This window comes from Herpailurus yagouaroundi, unplaced genomic scaffold, assembly GCF_014898765.1.
Source record: "Herpailurus yagouaroundi ecotype Mexico unplaced genomic scaffold, PumYag 160, whole genome shotgun sequence".
In the NCBI taxonomy this organism is placed as follows: Eukaryota; Metazoa; Chordata; class Mammalia; order Carnivora; family Felidae; genus Herpailurus; species Herpailurus yagouaroundi.
The window spans coordinates 31,424,611-31,441,738 of NW_024412401.1; the positions used below are offsets into that span (position 1 = coordinate 31,424,611).

The 17,128-nt window shown below is 41.3% G+C and overlaps 1 long non-coding RNA gene across 1 annotated transcript in view; it reads left to right on the forward strand.

The window, feature by feature from the left end:
- Positions 1-16,779, forward strand: part of LOC121034790 (uncharacterized) — a 291,089-nt gene extending 274,310 nt beyond the window's left edge. The window contains exon 3 of the long non-coding RNA XR_005792609.1: positions 16,061-16,779. This is a non-coding gene — a long non-coding RNA (uncharacterized LOC121034790). The remainder of the gene's footprint in view (positions 1-16,060) is intronic.
- Positions 16,780-17,128: the final 349 nt, after the last annotated feature.

Here is a 17,128-nt window from a genome sequence, read left to right on the forward strand (position 1 = left end):
TTTTTTTTACTCTCACTAAGGGATGATCCCATCAAGTTGACCCCACAAATAGATATGGGCAGGGTAAACACAAGTTTTGTAGTAATGCTGTCTCATTAACAAAGAACAACAAACCCTCTCCTGATGGATCTCAAATCCTCCTCTTCTGACTCCAAATGGAGGCATCACACTTGGACCAACCAATCCCCATCTCACTCCTTATAACCAGAGCAGCCTACAGAGACTATTGTGGCACTCTTGCTGAAGTGTGGGCAGATGTGCCAGGATGCAGAGATTCTGGGTTGTTTTCAGAAGCTCCTGGGCTTGGTAAAGGTCCTAGAATACAAGCCGTGGACTCACAATTCAAGGGCTGTGCAACATAAAGAATGGTGCAGTCCCTGCTACTCCCTTTTGACTTATGCAAGTTGCAAATCACTATAATAAAAGGGACACACAGGTAGGTGCAACAAAAGAGAGGTGTGTTAGGGGTGGACCCTGGGTATTAAGGAAAGAACATTCACTACTGAGAGGCCAGGGAGAACTGCCTGGTGGAGGTGGCATTTCAGTCACACCTTGAAGAACCTTTAGTCTTTGACCATAGGGGAATAAGGGGAGGAAACACAGATTCTAGGCAGAGGAAACAGTGTGAAATTAGGTGTGGTGGCAAGAAAACATGGCGTGGTAATGGGGAATGGTGACCACCATCTGAATTAGGAGAAAGGTTTGCAAAGGATATTCATTTTTATCAAATATTTATTAAGAATCTCTGTGTCACGTTTTGGGACTACAGAAATGAATAGGATTCTCTGTGTCACGTTTTGGGAAGAAATGAATAAGACAGACACGTGGACCTGCCTTCTCCAAGCTTATAGTCTAGTGGGGGAAACAGACAAGTAGGGGAAACAGCATTGGGCCAATTCCCACAGCAGTCAGGAAGGTTTTTGATACCAGCCAAGAAAGCCACAGAATCCTTTAATCTCTACTGAATAGACTTGGTATTAAGAAGGAATTAGGGTCAGGAGTTATAGATACAAGTCCAGTTTTGCCACTCACATCACCTGTGTGTCCATCAACAGTTGACCTTGCTCATCCACACTTCTCTTTCATGTCCCTTATAAATAGAGAAAGGATCAACATTAGCTACTTCCCAGCATCTTTGGGATGATGATAGTAAAAAATAAAAGTGTTTTGAAATGTAAAATATGTTATGCAAATGCATGTTGTTAGGGTTACTATTTCTCTGGTCTTTAGGGATCATATTATAGGCAGTGCCAATAACCTTATAACAGGGAAAAGGCAGAAATGATTGCTCACAACTATTTGTGGATAATGGGAGATGGGAGTATGTGAGCATAGGCCTTGTAGCCACACAGACCTGAATTCAAATCCTGTCTTCACCATCTGCTGCCTGCATAACTTTGGGCAGGACATAACCTATTTAGGCCTGTCTTCTCACCTATAAATTATATCTAATAATATCTATTTCCTAAGGCTATCAGCAGAATAATATTAAAGAGTTTACCACAGTGCCTAGTACGCAGTAATCATTCAATAAACGGCAATAAGGATTATTTTACTTAGGGCTCACCTAACTTTTCTAAGATGATAGGAGGGGTGTTATAGAATCAGGGAATCATAGAAGTGACCTCAAAAATTTTTTTCTCTACCCAAGCGTGTGGTCTTGTGCATGAGGTTCCAGCATTTCTCACTCCAAATCCAAAAGCTGTGATCCTATTTTTGTGTTACCGAATTTCCTCTTGAACTTAAGTCCATTTTATCTAACTTAATTTCTCTATAGAATAACATGATTAGAGAAAGAATCAGCTGGACAAGACCAAGACTGAGAGTGATTAATTGTCCTAGTTTGAACTGTGACTGGGGGGTTTCCCAGAACACTGGACTTTCATTACTAAAACGTGGACAGTCCTGGGCAATTAGGTGCAGTGGTCACTCTACCTCCCTCAGTAAAGAATTTTGATCTCTGATTAATCCAGAAAGCCAAAAGCTCTATAACTCACTACATTTTATTTCCATTGTATACAAATACAGACAACTAGGAGTAATAAGCAACCAGAGGCGAAGGCTTCATATAGACCGGTGTATGCACTACCACCTTACCCTTGAATTAAGCATCGTCTTTGGTCAATTGGCTAAGAGCCTGGGGGATGAGTGCACATTATTTTGGTAGTGGTTGTGAATTTGGAAGAAAGGAGATCTTTTAACCTTCTATCCCTAATGCTGTTTCAGGTGGTGAATCTGACAGCTCAGTGACAGGTGGTTTTTGAATGAACAGTCCATTCTCAATGTCTGTGAGGAAGGGCTTGTTTTTGTGTCCTATCTTATCAATTTGGATCAGAATGAAAACATGGTACCCCTCTTACCTTGGTGACTACATATGACCTTCGTCTCTACTTGTTCAGGCTAAAGCCAAGTTCTTCTGTCAATGTCTCTTCCTTTTTTTTTTTTTTTTAATTTTAAAAAAAATTTTTTTTTCAACGTTTATTTATTTTTGGGACAGAGAGAGACAGAGCATGAACGGGGGAGGGGCAGAGAGAGAGGGAGACACAGAATCAGAAACAGGCTCCAGGCTCTGAGCCATCAGCCCAGAGCCCGACGCGGGGCTCGAACTCCCGGACCGCGAGATCGTGACCTGGCTGAAGTCGGACGCTTAACCGACTGCGCCACCCAGGCGCCCCTGTCTCTTCCTGATTAATGGAAGTCCTCTCTTTGGCTGGGATGCTTTAAGCACTTCACCATGTGGCTTATAAACCAAATATGATGGCTGAAGGTATTGAGTTTTCCAATAAGTCTGGATCATTTTTCTAAATTCCTATTTCAGTTGATAACCATTATATTTTATGAACTCAAAATAACTTGGGAAAACTTTTTTGCTTTGGAATTTTCCTTATTTTTTTCTCACAGAGACAAAGCCTTGAAGTCAATCAGGACAATGACTGGTTACAGAGGGAAAAATTGAATGCCCTTAATTCCTTGGAGAATTATGGGAAATGTGCCAGTAATGTCCACTGGTCAGTCAGCTTTTCCAGTAACTTGAATGACTCACAGTGGCATAAACCAGGTCCTGTTCAAGAAATATTACACCATCCCCTTATGATGACAAGCAGAAGCTTCTTGGTGAAGTTGTACAAACCCAACTTTCAGAAGCATCAGCCACATAATCAGAATACTCTTGAAGAACCATCTTGATTTTTAAAGCATTGAAAAACAGACCTTTAAGAAGATGTATCTGGAAGATATTATGACAAATAACAAACTGCAAACAAAATTGTTGCACGTATGACATAAGTAGTCTGGTTTCATTAATATATAAAGATCTCTTATAATTCAATAAGAAAGAAAATTAACAACCCAATAGAAAAATGGATAAAGATCATGAGCAGGCTTCTTCACAGGATATACATATGTCTTGTCAGGATTTTATGTTAAACTTTATTAAAAGCAAGTAAGTGCAGATAAAAACAGTACAGATAAAAACCTCTCAGTGGACAAAAATCAGCGTTTAAAATACAGGATAAAAATGTGTAGGTACTTTCTTGAAATGTTCCTTAAAGTATTAAGGACGCAGCCTCTTCAAAGGGCAATATCAGTATTCAAAACATGTAATGAAACAACGGTGGAAATTTATATTGAACTTTTATTCAGAGATATATACAAGGATGTATATTAAAACATTTTGAAATAGCAAACTAATGGACATATACTAAATGTATATTTAGTAAATAAATGTTATAGACTGAATGTTTGTGTCCTCCCAAATTCCTCCTACACTGGAGGTTAGGTTGAAATACTAACTGATGAGTGAGATCAGTGCCCTTATAAGAATAAACATGGGAGACCTTGCTTCCTGTCCCTCTCTGCTTTCTGCCGTGTGAGGATACAACGAGGAGACAGCCCTCGATAAATGAGAAAGAATACCTTCACTAAGAACCCAACTTTGCTGGCATCCTGATGTGGAACTTTCCGGCTTCTGTAATAAATAAATGCTGTTTAAGCCACCAAATCTATGGTAATTTTTTGTAGTAGGTGGAACTGACCAGAAAAGATACATAAAGATGCAATGGTGGAATACTACACAGCTACTATAAAGAATGAGATAGATCTGTATGTACTGATATGGACATTTTTAAGCTAAATTTTTAACTAAGAAAAGAAATTAAAGAAGGATGTATATAGTGTGCTCCTATTTGTGAAAAGTGGGGAATATATAAACAGATACAGACAAAAATAGACATATATAGATCACATTCATATATACTTCTGTATATCTACAAAATGCTGAGAAGGCATATAACACACAATCTGTTACAAGTTACCTTTTGGAAGGTAGAATTTGGGGTCAGGCTGAGAGGGAGACTCCTTTCTATTGTTAGGTCCTTTTATAGTTACAATTTTTAATCCTTTCTGAAAGGTAGGATGTGGAGAAATGGGAACCCTCTTGCTCTGTTGGTGGGAATGCAAACTGGTGCAGCCACTCTGGAAAACAGTGTGGAGGTTCCTCAAAAAATTAAAAGTAGAACTACCCTATGACCCAGCAATAGCACTACAAGGAATTTACCGAAAGGATACAGGAGTGCTGATTCACAGGGCACATGTACCCCCAATGTTTATAGCAACGCTTTCAACAGTAGCCAAATTATGGAAAGAGCCCAAATGTCCATCAACTGATGAATGGATAAAGAAGATGTGGTTTATATACACTCTGGAATACTACTTGTCAATGAGAAAGAATGAAATCCTGCCATTTCCAACAACGTGGTTAGAATTGGAGGGTATTATGTGAAGTGAAATAAGTCAGTCAGAGAAAGACAGTTATCATATGTTTTCACTCATATGTGGAACTTAAGAAACTTAACAGAAGACCATGGGGGAAGGGAAGGGGAAAAATAGTTTCAAACAGAGAGGAAGTCAAACCATAAGAGACCTTTAAATACAGAGAACAAACTAAGGGTTGATGGAGGGTGGGGGAGAGGGGAAAGTGGGTGATGGGCACTGAGGAGGGCACTTGTTGGGATGAGCACTGGGTGTTGTATATAAGCAATGAATCATGGGAATCTACCCTTGAAACCAAGAGCACACCGTATACACTGTATGTCAGCTAACCTGACAATAAATTCTATTAAAAAGAAAAAAGAAAAAGAAGAAAACTTACATCCACACAAAGTTTTCACAAATATTTGTAACAACAGCTTTATTCATGATTACCAAAACCTGAAAACAACCAAGATGTCCTTTAGTAGGCAAATGGATAATAAACTGTGGTCCACCCAGACGGTGGAATATTATTCAGCACTAAAATGAAATGAGCTATGTAGCACCTGGGTGGTTCAGTCAGTTAAAAAAAAAAGATAATAACAAAAATTGAGGCATCTGGGTGGCTCATTTGGTTGAGAATCCAACTCGTGGTTTTGGCTTGGATCATGATCCGAGGGTCGTTGGGATCAAACCCCATGTCAGGCTCTGTGCTAAGCATGGATAATAACAGAAATGAAGTCAGCTTCTATGTAAAATTTACTCATCACCACTAATAGGAGCTATTTATAAGTACTAAGTATCCAGAATGTCTTGCTCTGTATCGCCTTTATGTATCACTCTCCATGCATCTCTGATTAGTAGCACATACTAATTGCTATAGTTATTGCATGTTAGAGGTCTGCTTCTCCTAGTTTCCTGTGATCTCTAAAGGTTATGTTGGTGATGTTTCATGGAATGGAATGGGGTACTAAAGCTGGCTTCCATATCATGGTTCCTATTTTACAGATAAGGAACTGAGAGTTCATGGAGAGGACATAGGAATTTTTGTCTAAAGTCACACAGCCAGTTAGCAGTTGAATCATAACCAGAATATAAGGCTTCTTTTTCCACTCCTATTTCTACTTTGGAGTGATGGAGGAATCACTTTAGAAGAAGCTTTAGAAGAAACATTGACCCAATATTCAACCTGGTACCAGAATGGAGATTCAGATGTTCTTTCTTAAAGAGTAATCATCTCACAACACTTCCTCATTCCAAGGACAGCGTTGGAATATCAACGCTTAGAATATCAACGTTTCCACATATCAACGTTTAGAATAATATTTCCTTTGTTTGACCTCCAGAGATGCTAAGTGGGGTTACTAACATCTTGTATTATAAGACAAGGCTGTATGTTTGCAGAAGTGCCGGGAGTCCAATACCAAAATGAATCTACGTTCTACCACTTTCTTGCTCTGACAATGGACAAGTCACTTAACATTCCTGAATTTAAGATTCCTCTTCTGTACAACAGGGTAACAGCAGCACACAGGATTTTCGTGAGACTGATAAAATCATTAAAATTGCCTGCAAACTACGAAGAACTATAAAAAGTGAAGTTAGGTCTCCTAGCAACATGCCCAGGTGGATAGCATCTGGGCGGGGAGATGCTGGCTGATAAGCCGGGGTCCCGAGGTTCCCAGGATTGGCTGGCAAGGCCATCTCCAGGGAAGATTGGAGAGGACAGGGTCTGGGGCCTTGTGTCTACCAGGTATCTGGGCACCTGGGACCAGCCATGAAAATAAGTTGGCCCTGAACTTGCATGAGACTTGCAGGGTGGCGACCATGAAGGCAGGCACACTGGAGAAGCTGGTGGAGTACCTGGAGCCTGCCCTCCAGAGCACAAACTCCTGTGTCCTTGCCCCCCTGTGTAGACACACACACACACACACACACACACACACACACGCACACACAATTTCTAAGTGAATTTAAAGAATTATTTCACAGACAGTAAGCACATTTATTTGTATTCCTTGAATTGTTACTACTGCAAGCCTTTAGAGATCTCATGGTCACCCCCACAGATCTCTCTGCCCCTCCCCCCGAAATGAACTTCTTTAAAAAAACGCTCAAATTTCAGATTTGTAAAAAGTCTCGAATATCTGGCAACTATAGATGCACATTCTAGTGTGGTGATGGCGGATTAAAAGTAAGTAACAGTACCACTTTCAAATGGACATATACCCTGTACTTTGCCACAGTCTCCACTATTCCCTTTTGTCTTATGCTTCACCCATTTACATCCCTGTCTGTGGGCCTTTTGAGTTGCAATCCTAATACTAGTTTAACAACCATATTTTGCAGAGGAAATAATTTCAGTTCATGATAGTACAGTGTCTTGACCACCCTCACACAGCAAGAACTCAAACCCACCAATTTCTGCTTTAGAGTCCTTTAGTCTGCAATTTATGTATGCCTCACACACAGCAGCAACTGTGGAGCTCTGTGCCCATGATCAAGCCTATTTATTTTCTTCAAAACAAGAGAGGAGAGGCTCACTTTGCTCCAGAGCTGATTAGGGCTTCCTTGTACTGAGAAGAAACTACGTTTCAAAAGAAAATCTTCAAATGAAAACCAGCCTAAAATTTCCTCTTTTAGCTCAGCCACTTTTGCCCTCCACCATTGTCATTATGCAGTTTCTCTGCTATCCTTCTCATTACTGCATGCTCACAGGCCCAATCAGTTTACCAGAAGCTTTACTACAGTAGGGTTGTAATATCACATGACAATAAATCCTGCAGGAGCTTCCTGCTGTCAGTAGAAACCTGGTTAAGGCTCTGAGGGACCTTCTAGAAGATGCCCTTGGACTCGACTCCTCTATCCCACAGGAGCCAGCAGACCCGTGTGTGTGTGTGTGTGTGTGTGTGTGTGTGTGTGTGTGTGTGAGTGATATGTATGACTAAGTGTACTAGAATTACACAATAAGCAAGAAAATTGGATAAAAATATCTCTCCACATGCCTGTCTGAAGAAAATAATGTTAAGAGGTAAATGACACAGCACTAACAATGGAAGTTGGTGGTTTATGGATGCATTTATTTGTTCGTTCATCCAACAAATATTTGTTGGGTACCTATTATATTCCTGACATTTTCTAAGACTCCTGGAAAAACAAAATAAACCCAGTTCCTCGCCCCAACAAGCGCACATGACTCTTCTGTTAACTACCTGTAGAACTGAACAACTGGACTTAAACTCTCTTCCCATTCCAATGTCTTCACCGTTAAGACACTTGGTTCTGTGGATTTTGTTAGCCTCTGTAAGTTTTACGTAGGTGAAAGTCTAAACTATGTCGTTGAGCAGCATAGATTTAATCAACACTGGTCCAAGGTGAGCCCATCACTTCCTAGATAAGGCCCTGAGGCCCAGAGCAGTCAGGAGACTTGCTCAGGTATGCAAGCTGTCGGCTGAGCCAGTTCCCAGCAGTACCGCTGTTTCTACCATTCCCCCAGAGCCCGGCAGGTCTTCTGGGCCCCTCGGCCACACCAGAATGCCTTCTTTGGTTTCAGCCCAATCATTTTATAATCCTCCTCCTGCTACCTTTGAGTTCTGCATTTGTGGAATACAGGCTCAGGTTATGCCTATAAAATTGATGCTTTCTTGGATTTAAAGACGGTCTCTGCACTTATGGTTTGCTCATAATTGCCCAGCTGCCAGAGCTTCCCTTCACTTCAGGCCCTCTGTTTGGGATTTGGGCTATTAATTAGATATCATAAAAATACTTGAGCTTATGCAGCTTCTTTCCTTCATGCCTCGGAAAAGGGAGTTCTGTATTCAATACCCATGAATTTAGGGGCCCTGTGAACATGGATGAGAAAAAGTTACATCTTAGTTTCTCTCAATCTTGAGCTGAAATTTAACATTATCTTTAAATATAAATGTAGGGAACAAACCATAGTAGTCTTAGAATTTTGTCATAATTAAAATCAAAGATGACCTGGAGTGCCTGGGTGGCTCAGTCGGTTAAGCATCTGACTCTTGGTTTTGGCTCAGGTCATGATCTCATGGTTTCGTGGGTTCAGGCCCCGTGTTGGGCTCTGCACTGATGCTGCAGAGCCTGCTTGGGATTCTCTCTCGCCTTCTCTGTCTGCACCCCCCCCACACACACACACACTGTGTCTCTCAAAATAAATAAACTTCCAAAAATTTTTAAAAAATAAAATTTATAAAATCACAGACGTGTTCATGTCACATAACAGTTGTTACAGGCTTCCCAAAATATCGTACGAGTTCACCATTACTTCAAAAGTAAGGTAGTTATTTGGGTCCACTTTTAGATATTTTTATTTAGTATGTTAATAAAGAAATACGTAAATTACCGTATCACAAATTTGCTTTTTTAGTATTTGATATAACTTTAATATAAATGTTTTCCATTCTTATTCTATGCATTTTATTTCATACTTTTAAGAACATTAATCTAACAAAAAGTGTATCATCTTCTCCAGATTGCCAACCAGGTCCATTGCCACAAAAATTTTAAGAGTTCTTGCTTTTAGAGCAGAGGTTCTTAATGGGGGATAATTTTTACCCTATCCCATGGGGATATTTGACAATGTTCAGAAACAGTTTGCTACTGGCATCTAGGGGGTAGAAGACAGGGGTACTGCTAAACATTCTGTGGTCCACAGGACAGCACCCACACAAAGAACTATGACCAGATGTCAGTCATGCTGAATTTGAGAAACCCTATTTTGAAGGAACATACAATAAAAGGCTAAAAGGTTGCTAGTTCTTCTGTTCACACCTAATTCCTAGATATGTCCACCCTTTTAATCTTCCTGTTCTCTGAGTAATCACATGGATGAAGTAGGTTTCGGTTTTGGTTTTGGTTTTGGTTTTAAGTCTTGCATCCATCCCAGTTGCTAGTATTACGAGTTGCCATAGATCTAGGAGCCAGAATCTCTGGGCAAGGCACTGTTATGAGTGTTGATGAACTTACTGGACCAGCTTCTTAGATATGTGAGTGAGGAATCAGTGTCCCATAGGCAAAAGCAAGATGACCCGTATGCCCTCCGTCTAACTCCCCAGGTCTTATATTGATCGTATGGTTAATTCAGTGCTTTCCACAAGGGTGGCCTCGCTTAACATGCAGGGTTCCTTTTCAAGGCCAGGAGGGAGGTAGGAAGGAAAGAGGAGGTGAGAGAATCAAACATCTTCTCCATCCAGGAACCAGTAGTAACAGTATTAGGTCACAAGTGAACCAACCATCTTCTCCCTTCTTCTTCCCCTTTTCCCTTTAGCAATGTATTCATCTCCAAAGGAAAATCTTCTTGTGTTGAGTAAAAATAAATTTCTCAAATGAAAGGACAAAGATCGAAAACTCCATGATTTAAATTTAAAAAACAAACAATGAGGGGCGCCTGGGTGGCTCAGTCAGATAAGCGGCCAACTTCGGCTCAGGTCATGATCTCACTGCTCATGGGTTCAAGCCCCACGATGGGCTCTGACAGCTCAGAGCCTGGAGCCTGCTTCAGATTCTGTGTCTCCCTCTCTCTGCCCCTCCCCCACTCATGCTCTGTCTCTCTCAAAAATAAATAAATGTTAAAAGTTTTTTTTAAAAAAACAAACAATGAGGGGCGCCTGGGTGGCGCAGTCGGTTAAGCGTCCGACTTCAGCCAGGTCACGATCTTGCGGTCCGTGAGTTCGAGCCCCGCGTCAGGCTCTGGGCTGATGGCTCAGAGCCTGGAGCCTGTTTCCGATTCTGTGTCTCCCTCTCTCTCTGCCCCTCCCCCGTTCATGCTCTGTCTCTCTCTGTCCCAAAAATAAATAAACGTTGAAAAAAAAATTTTTTTTTTAAATAAAAAAACAAACAATGAAACTTCACCATTTGCAACAACGTGGATGGAACAATAGGGCATTATCATTATACTAAGTGAAATCAGAGAAAGACAGATACATGATTTCACTCATATGTGGAATTTGAGAAACTCAACAGATGAACATAGGGGAAAGGAAGGAAAAATAAGATAAAAACAGAGAGGGAGGCAAACCCTAAGAGACTCTTAAATATGGAGAACAAATTGAGGGTTGTGGGGGGAGGGTTAAATGGGTGATGGGTTAAGGAAGGCACTTTTTGGGATGAGCACTGGGTGTCCTATGTAAAAGATGAATCACTGGGTTCTACTCCTGAAGCCAGACTACACTGTATGTTAATTTACTTGAATTTAAATTAAAAAAAAGAAAGATAAATAAAGAACAAACAATACAAAGGGTACAAGTCAGAGAATGTTTTTAAACCTCTTGTAGGAGAAACCTTGACAAATAGCTTGCCTTCACTTTGGCACATTCTGTTACTCATCTTTGGGTAACATTCCTTGGAGGGACATTCCTTTCTGCTTGAAGGTTCTGAAAAACATCTGGCTTGGTCTGGGACAGACCACCCTTGCTGGTGAATCTTTCTTGCTATATGATACCAAAAAATAGGACAAGTCACTGATGCTCCAAATAGTATAAGTACAAAATATTGGTTAGGGGACTTCTCATGAGTAAATAACTAAATTCCAAGTAAGCTGGTGTCATGGTTAATTTTATATGTTAAACTTGACTGGATAATGAAGTGCCCAGATATCTGGCTAAATATTATTTGTTGATGTGTCTGTGAAGGTGTTTCTAGATGAAACTAGCATTTGAATCAGTGGACTCATTAAAGCAATTTGCCCTCCTTAATGTGCATGGGCATCATCCAATCCATGGAAGGCCTAAATACAACAAGATAGAGGAAGGAAGAATTTGGCCCTTCCAGCCTGACTGCCTGATCTGAGACACTGAGACACTGATCTTTTCCTGCCCTGAGTGCTCCTGCTTCCCAAGTCGTTGAACTTAGACTGGATTACACCCCTGGCTTTCCTGCGTCTCTAGCTTGCAGATGACAGGTCATGGGACTTCTCAGCTTCCATAACTGAATGAGACAATTCCTTATAATAAATCTTATTTGTTCGTATGTTTGTTTTTATGTTTATAAATCATATCTATGTATATTTATGTAGATATATTTCCTACTGGTTCTGTTTCTCTAGAGAACCCTGACAAATACAGGTGGCTAATTCCTGAATCCTTGGTCCATAGCACAATACTTGGCACAGGGGAGATATTCATAAGTATTTGTTAAATGAATGAATTCACTGAGTAGACAAATCACAACCATATTTTAAGGAAATATTCATTTTTCCCATTTGGTGGATGAAGGGAGACATTTAAGTATGCTAGCCCAAAATTATGGAATTTCTAGTAGACTATAGAAATTCTAATAGAATTTCTCAAGCCAGTACTTGAGTCCCAGGTCATCTCACTAGAAACACCTTACTCCAGACACTATTTTTTCTCTTAGGGCTTTATTTAAGGAGGATTTAGTCTCAACATACCTTGAATGGGCTAAGGGATTATCCGAATGCATCATTAATCACATAACTGATCATAAGCACTGATGGCCATAGATAGCTTTGAAAATTCTATGTTCAGCAAAATGTTTTTTTGTTCTAAATTAGAGTTAACATTTATACCATGGAATGTCACTTCTTGTTTTCTTCAAAGTCCTAGGGCTGAGAAGGAAGGCAGGCATATAAACATTCTATCGGCTTCATTTTCCTATCTCTTAAAAGATGATCTATGTACATAACAAAGATGAAAGAATTACTCATATACCTGATGAGGTCCTGTAGGTGATCATCTTGGTAGCATCTTGAATGTACTTTACAGTAGGACTTATCAGAGCTCTTGATATGCCAGTGCTTAGCAGGAATAGATGCAACATTTTCCAGACCTAACTGAGGAGTATGTTTTGGGTAAAATATAAACCAATGTTGTGTAGTGCTCCTTTTGAGAAATTTTGCCTCTCTTATCCTTGCTACCTGATTGGCTGGTAGCCAGAATGGATAAATTATCTCACTTCGTCTTCAGAATCAACCTGGTGAGACAGCTATTCCCCATCATCTGGGTACAAGATACCAATTTAGAGCATTTCAGGATTAGAACCTGGCAGCCCCATGGTTACTCAATGAAACAACAGCAAGACAGAATTGCCTGTGGTTGTTTCAACCCTACTCAGGAACAGAGCCACTTTCTGGAAGGCAGTGGTCTGCCAGAATGCATGCCCATCCTCTATCTCTCTCTCACTGGCAATTGGAAAGCTTGATTGAATACATATGAACAAATAAAGTTGAAATAGTCTCTCTCCTATCTTTCCCGCAATAAAGAAAGGTGATGTGAAGTATGTTTAAGATTCTGCCAAGTTGATAACCTGTGGGACCTCATTGGGGTATACGGGCAGATTGTTTGTGGCCTAATTCTTTCCTCTTTGTTATGTGCATAGATCATCTTTTAAGAGATATGAAAATGAAGCAGATAGAATGCTTATATGCCTGCCTTCCTACTCAGCTTTAGGACTTCTGAGAAAATAAGAAGTCATGGGGCTCCTGGGTGGCTCAGTTGGTTAAGCGTCTGAACTTAGATCAGGTCATGATCTCAAGGGTCATGGGTTCCAGCCCCAAGTCAGGCTCTGTGCTGACAGCTCAGAGCCTGGAGCTTGCTTCAGATTCTGTGTCTTCCTCTCTCTCTGCCTCTTCCCTGCTCATTCTCTCTCTCCCTCTCTCTCTCTCTCTCTCTCTCAAAAATAAATAATAAACATTAAAAAAAATTTTAAAGGAAATAAGTCACATTCACGGTGTATGTATTAACTCTCAGAACAGAAAAATATTTTCCAATAAATAGCTAAATATTGACCAAATTATTTTGTAGGTTCTTTTTTTAATTTTAGTTGAAAGTTATGTCACTACAAGGTATAGCCTCTTTTCAGATGCCACATCATGATGCTATATAGACTTTGGAGGAAAATATTTGAGGGATCGACATCTAGCTATGCCCTTAAACTAAAGCAATGCTGAAACTGACCCCGATACATACATCCTTTGGAGGGAAAGAGTACTCATCAGAAGTAGCATTGAGGAGGCATTTTAGAATAGTCAAGAGGTCATTAGATTCAGAGTCCCAATTCAATCATGCTTAGTATAGCACAGTGGTTAAGAACACAAATAGGGAGCTGGATTTGAAGCCCAGCTTTGTAACTTACAGTAATAAGTATGCAGCTGTACAACCTCAAACAGATTATTCAAACTTTCTGTGCCTCAGTTTTCCTTCTGAAAAATGGGCTAAGAGTAATATCTACTTTATATGATCATGAAGACTCAGCATATATAGAGTGTATGGAGTATTGGGGCGCCTGGGTGGCTCCGTTGGTTAAGCTTCCGACTTCAGCTCAGGTCATGATCTCACGGTTTGTGGGTTCGAGCCCCACATCGGGCTCTGTGCTGACAGGTCAGAGCCCAGACCCCGCTTCGGATTCTGTGCTCTCTCTCTGCCCTTCCCCTGCTTGCACTCTGTCTCTCTCTCTCTTTCTCAAAATAAATAAACATTAAAAAAAAATACTTTAAAGTGTATGGAACAGTACAAAGTAAACTTTCACTTAATATGAACAGTAACTAGTATGATAGCTGTGTGACCATGAAAACTCAGTTCCCTCCTATAGATCTCATTCTCTCCATCTCTAAGATTGAGACAATCATAATTATATCTCAATATTACGGTGCAGATCAAATAAGGCAAGAGACAGAAGCTAAAGTATAAAACAACACCTTGCAAATGTAAAAAATATATATATTTTCTTGTGACGTGGTGGTTCTTTTTCCCCTCCATGGAAGGTTTTTCCTCTTCATCCCAGCCCTCAGATTTCCTCTCTGGACACTGACCTGTCTAGTGTACAGAGGGGCACCCCCTTGCTCTAGGTCATCAGTACTTTCCATCTCAGTGAATGCCGCTATTCGCCGCCATCCAGTGATTGAACCAGAAACCAGGGTGCCGGCCATGACTACTTTGCCTCGCCACTTTATTGGCTCAGGTTGATTGGCATTTCTTGTGTCCACCTCTGACACGGACACCTAACCCTTCCACTGCTCCATGTTCACAGTTACCATCCTAATTCATGTCACCATCATTTCTGGCCAGTAATAGCCTCCTGTAATGCTGTTTCCACCCTGGTCTGAGTCATCTCCCCAGCAGATGGGGAGATCTTTCAAAAGTGGAATTCCAAGGTGTGTCTTCCCAGATCTAAATCCAACGATGGCTTTCCGTGCTCGTATCCCTTACCAGGACATAGTCCTCACAAGGTTCCCTGCCTACTTCTCCAATTTTATCGCACATCATTCTCCCCAGTCCTGCCCCCTTTTGTTTCTACACCCTATCCCACAGGTCTTTCCTAGCAACTTGAATACACTTAAGCGCTTCCCTACCTCAGGATCTTTGTACTTATTGTTCCTTCCCCTTGACTTTAAATAACTGACTCCTGGGGCGCCTGGTGGCGCAGTCGGTTGGGCGTCCGACTTCAGCCAGGTCACGATCTTGCGGTCCGTGAGTTCAAGCCCCGCGTCAGGCTCTGGGCTGATGGCTCAGAGCCTGGAGCCTGTTTCCAATTCTGTGTCTCCCTCTCTCTCTGCCCCTCCCCCGTTCATGCTCTGTCTCTCTCTGTCCCAAAAATAAATAAACGTTGAAAAAAAATTTTTTTTTAAATAAATAAATAAGTAACTGACTCCTTTACATCCTTCATATTTCAACCCAAATCTCACCTCCTTAGAGAGGCCTTTCCTGACCATCCCCAAATGTTCATTTTCGTAGCATTTACCTCACAGAATTATTCTGAAGATTAGATGAGCAATGCCTTTGGAACAGTGCTTGGCACAGACATACTCATTAAAAGTTATAAATAATCATCGTCATCGTCATCATTCTCTACCACAGTAGCCTATTAAGATGCATAGAAAACACCGACGAGGGTGAATGATTGGGAGGTGTTTGCTTACTCCCGTCTCATCTGATCGTTGTTTCCATGAGGTATAGACCTCATCTGCTTTGCTTCCTGGTGTCCTCACCTCCCAGTAAGCCACCAGTCACGGAACAAGCTCTCAAATATTTGTTGAAGGAATGAATGGAAGTGCGTGTCTGTTGGTGTCAAAAGGGTCAAACTGCTGAAACCCCATCAAGACCTAGGGCCGTCTCACCTCTGGGGCAGCCCCACATCTGGCTCCACGGAGCCACGGGGCCACGCTGTGTATGCTCCAAGGGAGCGTTCTTTCTCTCCCTTTCCCACCTACCCCTTCCCCTCCCCCACACATCCCTCCCTGTTTGTATTCAACACATCCTTGCTTGTGTGAGAAAAGCACAAGACCCACTAAACTCTTTTCTTTATCCTCTTTCCAAAAAAATGGGCCAATTCACAGCTGCAATCGTTGGGAGAATTTCCTGCCTGGGAGTCTGGAAACTGCCAAGAGTGAAAAGCCGCAGCCAGCCAGCGAGGCCTCTGTTGTCATTGGCCCAAACAACAACAAAAACAGCCACAACCACCACCACCACCACAACAAAACACGCCACGTGTGCACAAGCACACACAAACACGCCCACAGAACCAACCAAACGGACAAGGCTTCAAGGAGAAGCTTCTGGGCTGCGCGTTCCGGCAGCGAGGCCTGTCCCTTGGCACGGGGCCATGCCAGCCCAGTTCCCAGCCCCCCACCATCTGTCATCAGCACTCTGCCTACTGTAAGTGTGCCGACACAGTACACGGAGGCTAACAAGTAGCAAATGGAGGGGAAGAACAAACAAAGCCACCACAGTCAGCGGGGGTAGGTGGCTATGGTTTTGACACAAACTGACAGAAAGCCGGGAAATTTAAACTGAAAGTTTGCCCTGAGGACCTTCAGCTGTGAGGGCTGGGCTGGAGGGGGGAGGGTGTGCGGTCAGGGAGGCTGGCAGTCTGAGAGGCTGATGCTCCCGACCTAACCAGAGCGGCTCTTCCCAGACCCCGTGAACAGGAGACGCTGTGTAGACTCCATTCCCACTGTTCGTGGATTGCCCAATAAGGCTCTCTCTTACAAGAAAAAGGAAATTTTTTGTTTTCCAAAAAAAAAAAACAAAAACACACAAAAAAACACCTTTTTTTCTAATAAAATTTCTGAAGGAAACATTTAATCAGGGCATCATGTATAATGTAATGCAGGTTGCTAAATTCTTTATCAGATAATCATTGGAATTAATAATTAGCACATGATTGAACTTAATAAGAAATTGTAATCTATTACAATTAGTAAGAATCTATCAGGTTAGGATAAATTGTCCCCACTTTGCTATCGAGAAGTTGTGATGTTAGTCTTATGGTCTCGTTTGAGAAACCTCTGGGGAAAAACATCAGGGCATTTGTCATTTTTCACTGTTGATCACAACAATATTTCTTTAAAAACCAATTTGTCTTCTGGAAACTCAAGCCAGCTAAGATTCTTACTAAAATGTGT